The sequence below is a fragment of the Thalia democratica genome, unplaced genomic scaffold (genome assembly GCF_965202585.1).
Source record: "Thalia democratica unplaced genomic scaffold, ktThaDemo2.hap1.1 HAP1_SCAFFOLD_253, whole genome shotgun sequence".
In the NCBI taxonomy this organism is placed as follows: domain Eukaryota; kingdom Metazoa; phylum Chordata; class Thaliacea; order Salpida; family Salpidae; genus Thalia; species Thalia democratica.
Window position 1 is genome coordinate 37501 of NW_028139367.1, and position 10000 is coordinate 47500.

Consider the following 10000-nt stretch of genomic DNA (forward strand, 5'->3'; position numbering starts at 1 on the left):
AGTTGTCTCCGACCCAATGGGTCGAGCAGCTATTTAGCAAGTAAGAGTCTCGTTCGTTATCGGAATTAACCAGACAAATCGCTCCACCAACTAAGAACGGCCATGCACCACCACCCACAGAATCAAGAAAGAGCTCTCAATCTGTCAATCCTCGCTGTGTCCGGGCCGGGTGAGATTTCCCGTGTTGAGTCAAATTAAGCCGCAGGCTCCACTCCTGGTGGTGCCCTTCCGTCAATTCCTTTAAGTTTCAGCTTTGCAACCATACTTCCCCCGGAACCCAAAGACTTTGGTTTCCCGGAAGCTGCCGGACAGTTCTTAAGTTCGACACTGCCCGATCGCTAGTCGGCATCGTTTAAGGTCAGAACTAGGACGGTATCTGATCGTCTTCGAACCTCTGACTTTCGCTCTTGATTAAAGAAAACATTCTTGGCAAATGCTTTCGCAGTCGTTCGTCTTGCGCCGATCCAAGAATTTCACCTCTAACGGCACAGTACGGATGCCCCCGTCCGTTCCTATTAATCATTACCTCGTGCTCCGAAAACCAACAAAATAGAACCGAGGTCCTATTCCATTATTCCATGCAACATTATACAAGCGTAAAGCCTGCTTTGAACACTCTAATTTTTTCAAGGTAAACTTGCCGGACCACCGCAACACTCAGTTAAGAGCACCGCGAAGGCACCGACCAACAAGAACAACGAGGCCAGTGCTAGCCTTTCGACCGACCAACCTCGCCGTCCCTATATCCAACTACGAGCTTTTCAACCGCAACAACTTAAATATACACTTTTGGAGCTGGAATTACCGCGGCTGCTGGCACCAGACTTGCCCTCCAATGGATACTCGTTAAAAAGTTTAAAGTGTACTCATTCCAATTGCAGGACCTCGTACGAGGTCTGCATTGTTATTTTTCGTCACTACCTCCCCGAGCCGGGAATGGGTAATTTGCGCGCCTGCTGCCTTCCTTGGATGTGGTAGCCGTTTCTCAGGCTCCCTCTCCGGAATCGAACCCTGATTCTCCGTCACCCGTTACAACCTCGGTAGGCCGATACCGTACCGACGATAGTTGATAGGGCAGTTGCTTTAATGAGATGTCGCCAGCACTAGGCCGTGCGATCCGCAAGCTTATCCAGAGTCACCATTGTAACGACCCGAAAGCCGGTTAGTTTTGGTCTGATAAATGCGCGCCTCACGTCAGTTCGGCGCTTTACGCATGTATTAGCTCTAGAATTGCCACAGTTATCCATGTAAAAGCGTACAATCAAATGAACCATAACTGATTTAATGAGCCATTCGCAGTTTCACTGTACGTGAGCTCGTACTTACACTTGCATGGCTTAATCTTTGAGACAAGCATATGACTACTGGCAGGATCAACCAGATAACTATCCGAGGGCGTTTAAACCCGTTGCTCGACTGAGCGTTTTTACTGTATAAATACAGACCTTTTCTATCACTCGGCTTAAAAGCCTTGCGAACGTTACTGAAAGTCGGCGCCGGCCTTTTGCTGTTTAAAGCGCCAGCCCGCGTCGACTGCAGCATGCAGCTATACAACTGACTGTTCTTTCTCCCGACCAACCGTTTGCCTTCTGCCGGTTAACTCGTCAGCAGCAACACGCCATCTGTCTGCTGCAGTTACCCGCCTCGAGCCGTGCCTGCCTGCGTCGGCTACTCGTCTCGACGACTTCGCAAAGCTATAAGCCTACCGCCGCTGGACGCTTGTAGTTTTTCATACGCTGCTCCAATGCGTTTACATAGCACGTTCGCCGCCGCTGCAATAGCCGCGCCTCGGGTGCTAAACAGTAATGCTTTAAGCCCGCTTTCTCGTCAAGTCGACCGAACGCACAAACACGTCTCTCTCACTAGTGTAAAGTAATGCATACGTGTATGATGCTCAAATGTTGCTGTTGAACTTTTTTTGCCGATTTTTTCCGATTTTTTTCAATTTCTTTGTTTCTTTTCGATTATTTTAATGTTTTAAGCTTATTTATGCTACGTTTAAATGTTTTAATACTTTTTTATACTTTATTTAATATGTTTAAAAGAAATAAATAAATAAAAATATGTATAAACTACTTTTTTTAATGTTTTAAATATATATATTTATTATAAATAAACTTTATTTGTATTATTTTTTATTTAAGCGTACTTTTTAAATCTTTATATTTGTTTTATCGTTTTAAGCACATTGCGATAAGTATAATAAACAAAAAATTGAATAAAAATAATAATAATAAAAAAAAAAAAAAAAAACATAAGCTTATTTTATATGTTTTATTTTATTTTTATTTAAACTTACTTTTCAAACCTTAATACTCGTTTTATTTTTTTAAGCAGATTGCGATAAATATAATAAACAAACAATTAAATGAAAATAAAATAAAAAAATCAAACATAAGCTTATTTTATATGTTACATTTTATCTTTATTTAAACTTACTTTTTAATATAGTTGTTTTATTTTTTAAGCACATCGCGATAGATATAATAAACAAACAATGAAATAAAAATAATAATAATAATAATAATAATAATAATAATAATAATAATAATAATAATAATAAATCATAAGCTTATTTTGTATGTTTCATTTTATTTTATTTAAAACTTACAATTTAAACCTTTGTATTTGTTCTATTCTTTTAAGCACATCGCGATAAATATAATAAGCAAACAATTTAATAAAAGTAAAATAAAAAAATCAAACATAAGCTTATTTTATATGTTTCATTTTATCTTTATTTAAACTTACTTTTTAAACCTTTATAGATGTTTTATTTTTTAAGCACATCGCGATAGATATATTAAACAAACAATGAAATAAAAATAATAATAATAATAATAATAATAATAAAAAATCATAAGCTTATTTTGTATGTTTCATTTTATTTTATTTAAAACTTACAATTTAAACCTTTGTATTTGTTCTATTCTTTTAAGCACATCGCGATAAATATAATAAGCAAACAATTTAATAAAAGTAAAATAAAAAAATCAAACATAAGCTTATTTTATATGTTTCATTTTATCTTTATTTAAACTTACTTTTTAAACCTTTATAGTTGTTTTATTTTTTAAGCACATCGCGATAGATATATTAAACAAACAATGAAATAAAAATAATAATAATAATAATAATAATAATAAAAAATCATAAGCTTATTTTGTATGTTTCATTTTATTTTATTTAAAACTTACAATTTAAACCTTTGTATTTGTTCTATTCTTTTAAGCACATCGCGATAAATATAACAAGCAAACAATTAAATAATAATAATAATAATAATAAAAAAATCATAAACTTATTTTATATGTTTCATTTTATTTTTATTTAAACTTACTTTTTTAACCTTTATAGTTGTTTTATTTTTTAAGCACATGGCGATAAATATAATAAGCAAACAATTAAATAAAAATAATAACAAATAAATAAAACAATACGGCTAAACTATAAAAAGAAAACTAAATAACTGATAAATACTTGTAAAACATTATTTGAAAAATGTATTTTGAAACACAACACGATTGATTTATAAATAATAATATATTTTTAATTTGTGTAGTTCATTTAAAGTAGTCTCCCTTTTTGCTTCTGGTTTTATTAGAGTTATATATAACAATAAATGGTGTAGTTTATTTAAAGTAGTCTCCCTTTTTGCTTCTGGTTTAATTAAAGTTATATAACACATACTATAGTAAGTTAAATAAACTATAGTAACTTTATAAAACTACTTTACAAAATACATTTGTATAATTTAATAACTTTAAAATAACTATCAAGAATAAAATAGAATAGCTTTAAGTTTAGTATACAATTGGTATGTAAATTGTGTAGTTTATTGAAAGTAGTCTCCTTATTTGCTTCTGGTTTTACTTGAGTTACATAACGTTAAATAAACATACTTAATAAACGTAACCATCAATACTGTCATTTTAATAAAACTAAGTACAAATACATTGAATTAACATAGAACTTTAAAAAGCCTTCGCTAGTATCTGTTGGTAACAGTAAATAACCTATTATGACTCACAATACAAGAGTGCGAAATTTATTTTTCATTTGATTTTTCAGGTATTTATTTATTTGTGGAAATAAACTTTTTTATTACATTAGAAACTAATTGAATTTTTCCTATAACTATACCTATTATTATATTTAGTATGCTTAAAAGTAATAAAATGACACGTCGCGATTATATAATAAACAAACAATCAAACAAACAAAGAAATAAAAAAAAAAAACTATTTTTTTAAACTTATATTTCAACTATATGTCTTATTTTATTTTCATTTAAACTTACTTTAAACCTCTGTATTTGTTATATATATTTCAACACAATACGATTAAACTATAAGACAAACAACAAAATAAAATAATCACATTAATAAATACACTAAGCAAATAGCTAGAATAAATATAAACAGTTCACAATATATACAATATATTTCTTCCATTTTTAAGTTACTTGTTAAACATATTTATTTAAAAATGTTTCTTTAGAATATAAAACTAACAGTTCTACAAATAAAGAAATTAAAAAGCCAATACACATAACACTAACTTTTCATAAATTAGATATGCAAATATGAACAAATAATAACTAAATTCTAAAGCTTTTGTAAACTGTGAACTTATAAACTTATAATAATAATTGCATATTCACTATTCACAATAGCTTTTTATTTAGTACACAACTGGTCTGTAAATTGTGTAGTTTATTGAAAGTATAATCCCGTTTTGCTTCTGGTTTAAATAAAGTTATACAACACATACTAAAGTAAATTAAATAAAGTAATTCACTACTATCGTATTAAATAAAACCAATTTACAAAATACATTAATTTAAATTAAAGTGAACTTTGAACTTATAATAATAATTGCATATTCACTATTCAGAATTTCTTTAAATTTAGTACACAACTGGTCTGTAAATTGTGTTGGTTCTATTCAAGTACTCTCCTTGTTTGTTTTGTTTTAGTTGTATTTATTTTTAGATACTAGCACATTCAATACACATAATAAAGTAAACCAAATAAACTCTATTAATTTAAACTAAGTACAAATACATTAAGTTAATACAAAACTTTAAAAAGCTTTTGCTAGTATCTGTTGGTAACAGTAAATAACTTATTATGACTCACAATACAAAAGTGCAAAATTTATTTTCGTTTGATTTTTCAAGTAGCCACGCTTTTATTTGTTTTTGGACAAAAAGACTTTAAAGTTTTAGTATAAAAGACTAATTGTATTAATTTTAACTCAGAAAATTGTACTCTACAAGATGGTGCCATTATTTTTTCGATATCTCAAACTGGTCAAACCACTTTTTTAGCGCTCTAATTGGTTTAAACAGCAAATAACGTTATCTGATTGGCTTACGTTTTTATTTGCTAATAACTAGAATTTACTTTTCTTTTAAGCGTTAAAGAAATGTAAATAAACGAGTAATAAGTATAAATAGGTCAGAAAGAAAAATAGTACAAAAAAGATGAATTCAAAAAGCAAAGGCCTACGGCACGTGGTATTCCCAAGCGGTCACCCATCTAAGTACTAACCACGCCCGACACTGCTTAACTTCCCAGATCGGACGAGATGGGGTGTGCTCAGTGTGGTATGGTCGTAGGCGTTTGAAGGCGTTTACAAGCCTTTATAAACCCTTCGGTTTATTTAAAAAACCTATTTGCACTTGATTTACAATCAATTTGATATTTTAAAATTATTCCTTATAAAATTTTAACCTGAATTAACTTTTTTTTGTTTTTTTAATCAACAGTTACTCCCAAACTGTACTAAAACTGTATTGTAACTGTACAAAAGTGTTTGTTTAAATAATTGTTATCTATAAATTACCTAAGACCAGGAAAAGTAGAAGTAAAGTTTATTGAATTATTAAATAAATAAAATAAAATCGTAAAATAAAATAATACAATATGTTTACAATTTGTCATTGATCTATCCATTTATGTTATTGCATTACAAATACAAACATTGCATACATTCAAGAGTATTATTCATCAATCTTTTCAATATAATAAGTTTTAAATTTATATTTATTTTTAAATAATTCCTGACATTTTAGATTACCTGAGATTTTTTTTTTAATTAAATTAATTTTAGTAATTAAATACTTGACGTTCTATTTTGTTTAATTTGATAACTCAACCATGTTTATTTTTTTTACTAATTTAAAAGAACTATTAAACTAAAAGACATTACATACAGCTTCTAAAAGTTTTAAACACCTTAAAAAATATTATTATTTTAAAGATATATTAAAGAACTAAACAGATATTACTCCTAAAAAATCTTGTTAATAATATATAAAAAGTACTCAAAGTCAGACTCGGAAATATATATACTATGTATATAAATATGTATATCTTACTTGAAGTTCACTGTAATTGACACTGTATAACAAAATTATAAAAATCAACCTATTTATATAGCAAAATATTTCTTTATCTTTGTCGTGGCGCGGTGGGTCAGTGGTCTTATCAGCTGACTCATAAGCAGAAGGTTGTAAGATCGAATCCCGCTAGTCGTCACGAAACACCACTATCGTTCAATGTTCGGGCTTCAAATTCTTTGAGATTATACTGTACTATTTATCTATCTAACTAATCTATCTAACAAATGTTGTTCAATCTAGGTTGTGGGTACTTGGGTCGAGTAATGCCTTTGACTTACAATCTGTTGTGGATTGACAATATTCCTCTATCTATCAATAAACAAATCTATCTAATAAATGTTGTTCAATCTAGGTTGTGGGTACTTGGGTCGAGTAATGCCTTTGACCTACAATCTGTTGTTGATTGTCAACATTCCTCTATCTATCAATAATGATTATATTCAATAATAAATGTTGATTAATTCAGTTGTAAGAAAACCAGTGCGCTGGTTAGGTTGGGTAAGGCCTTCGACTTACAATCTTGGGGATTATCAACGTTCATCACAAGTACAGTAACGATCTCATTGAATTTCCAGTTGGAACATTGGATTGTAGTGGTGGCCTACTTTGTAGGTTTTTTGCCTAGTTTGTTTTTTGCCTAGTTTGACAAACTATTGTATATATATTGTATAACTTTATTTGTATTATTTTTTATTTAAATTACTACTTATTATTAAAGAATTAAATTTTCTTAGAAAAAAAAACTATGTATTTTAACTAATGCTTATTTTATATGTTTTGTTTTATTTTTATTCTAACTTACTTTAAACCTCTGTATTTTTTATACAATACGATTGAACTATATAACAGAAAAATAATTAAATAATCAAACTATTGAATAAGCAGTTAATTAGTGTGTTTTTTTATGCTTCTTTCATTTTTAACTTACTTGTTAACCATATTTCTTTTATTAAAGTATAAAACTAACAGTTACTAAAATAAAATAATCATAAAGTCAATACACAAAACACTAACTTTTTATAATTTAAATATGCAAACATGAATATAGTTATGAATCTATTATTTATTCAAATAGAATTATTCAAAGCTTATAATTATAAAGCTTTTGTATAATGTTTCAATTACAGTGAACTTTAAGTAAGATAAGTTTTTTTTTTTGTAATAACTACAAAATTGGTATTTTAGTTTATTATTAGTAACTAAATACTTATATTTATTATATTTAAAAAAAAACATCTATACTAACTCTAATTTCAAAGCATATTAAAACATACAAATTTTACCAACTAAATATTTATTTTTATTTTAATTATTATAACTTTCAAACATAAGCTTGTATACCTTATATACCTATATACCTCATATAGTAGGCTTGACATAACATAACATTATTTAATTCTTTTTGTTTGAAATAAACTCATTTAGTTATTAGTAAATTACAACATAAATGCTTATAACAATATAACTAAGATTTAGCTTTTGAGTTAGTAAACTTTGATAGTTTTCTTTTAATAGTTTAATAGTCCTTATTTAAGTTCAAACAAAATTGCTATATATTTAATACACATACAAAAGTAAACTAAGTAAACGTAATTCAATAGTTTCTATTAAGTAAAAGTAATTACAAATACATTAAGTTAATACAAAACTTTAAAAAGCTTTTGCTAGTATCTGTTGGTAACAGTAAATAACTTATTATGACTCACAATACAAAAGTGCAAAATTTATTTTCGTTTGATTTTTCAAGTAGCCACGCTTTTATTTGTTTTTGGACAAAAAAACTTTTAAGTTTTAGTATAAAAGACTAATTGTATTAATTTTAACTCAGAAAATTGTACTCTACAAGATGGTGCCATTATTTTTTCGATATCTCAAACTGGTCAAACCACTTTTTTAGCGCTCTAATTGGTTTAAACAGCAAATAACGTTATCTGATTGGCTTACGTTTTTATTTGCTAATAACTAGAATTTACTTTTCTTTTAAGCGTTAAAGAAATGTAAATAAACGAGTAATAAGTATAAATAGGTCAGAAAGAAAAATAGTACAAAAAAGATGAATTCAAAAAGCAAAAGCCTACGGCACGTGGTATTCCCAAGCGGTCACCCATCTAAGTACTAACCACGCCCGACACTGCTTAACTTCCCAGATCGGACGAGATGGGGTGTGCTCAGTGTGGTATGGTCGTAGGCGTTTGAAAGCGTTTACAAGCCTTTATAAACCCTTCGGTTTGTTTAAAAAACCTATTTGCACTTGATTTACAATCAATTTGATATTTTAAAATTAATCCTTATAAAATTTTAACTTGATGTAAGTATTTTTTTTATTAAAACCTTTTTTTTTGGTGTTTTAATTACGATTACTCCCTGTAACTTTATTTAAGACTTCGTTTAAAAGATTGTTAACTATATTCTATATTAAATACTATGATTAGAAGTAAAGTTTATTAAGTGATTAAACTAAATAAAAAATAATGTTAAAATAAACATGTTGTGTTTAGTTTGTTTTACTATTTCTCATTGTTCTATTTATAGATGGTTTTGTTTTACTTCAAGAATATTTATAGCTAGTTTCTAAAGAATATCTCATACTACATCAGATTTTACGATTAACTTAATTTTAGGTAATAAAATATTTGACGTTTAATTTAATAACTCAACTATGTTTATGTTATAAAATAATAGTATATAATACACATACATTATAATATAATAATATGTATAACTAGTTGTTTTACTTTAAAATGAATAATTAAGTGGAAGAATTAAAAGAACTCACATTTTTGAAGAGAGCGTGGAAAACCAGAATAGTCTTTTAAAACATTTATTAAATTATCGATAAATATAGAATACAATAGAATTAAACATATAAACGTAACTGTGGTTGCTTAGAAACTAAACAAGAAATTTTTTAATAAAAATATAAAATAGTTATTATATAGAATTAAAATAAAATAAAAGTAATATAAATTATATTTTTAAACTAAATAACAATTCACGAGCAATATTAGCGCAATGTCAGAGTATGAGTTTATAATAAAGGAATTGCTTCCTTGATGTTGATACTTACCTTATTCAAATAGAATACATTTTCAGCAATCAGGCTTGTGTTTATCTTAGCGCGCGTAACACAACGTTTGTGGGTTTTGGCACACTTTTGTCGATAGTGGGCGCCCCGCCTTTTAAGTACAGAAATTTCGGGAATTTTCGATTTTCGGAATTCTGACTCGACAGATCGTTTTTGTTTGGTCCAGAGACCCCGTAAAAAATTTTTCAGCCCATTTGAAGCATGATGAAAAAATGTTATTTCGACCCCCTTTTTTTAGGGGTTACGGGGACATCAACCCATTTTTTGGGAATAAAAAACTCCTAGAAAAGGACCACTTTTCTTCTTTTTTCGAATTTCGACTTTTTATTTTTTTGGAAAATTTTTCTATTTTCTTTGTTTGTTCTATTATAATGTCGAAAATATTTTTTTTGAGCTTCGCAACGCATAAGGACTAACGTAAGGTAAGTTTTAAAAGATTTTTTTTTTCGATAATTTTTTCTATATTTTTTGTTTGGTCCATTACAAAGTCGAAAATATTTTTTTAC

At 28.4% G+C, this 10000-nt stretch overlaps 3 non-coding genes across 3 annotated transcripts in view; all 3 read right to left on the minus strand.

Moving 5' to 3' along the window:
* Positions 1-1384, minus strand: part of LOC145846051 (small subunit ribosomal RNA) — a 1808-nt gene extending 424 nt beyond the window's left edge. The window contains exon 1 of the ribosomal RNA XR_014370644.1: positions 1-1384. This exon is cut by the window's left edge and continues 424 nt beyond it. This is a non-coding gene — a ribosomal RNA (small subunit ribosomal RNA).
* Positions 1385-5506: 4122 nt separating this feature from the next.
* LOC145846042 (5S ribosomal RNA) lies at positions 5507-5625 on the minus strand. Its single transcript, XR_014370635.1, has one exon. It is a non-coding gene; the product is annotated as a 5S ribosomal RNA (ribosomal RNA).
* Positions 5626-8480: 2855 nt separating this feature from the next.
* LOC145846022 (5S ribosomal RNA) lies at positions 8481-8599 on the minus strand. Its single transcript, XR_014370616.1, has one exon. It is a non-coding gene; the product is annotated as a 5S ribosomal RNA (ribosomal RNA).
* Positions 8600-10000: the final 1401 nt, after the last annotated feature.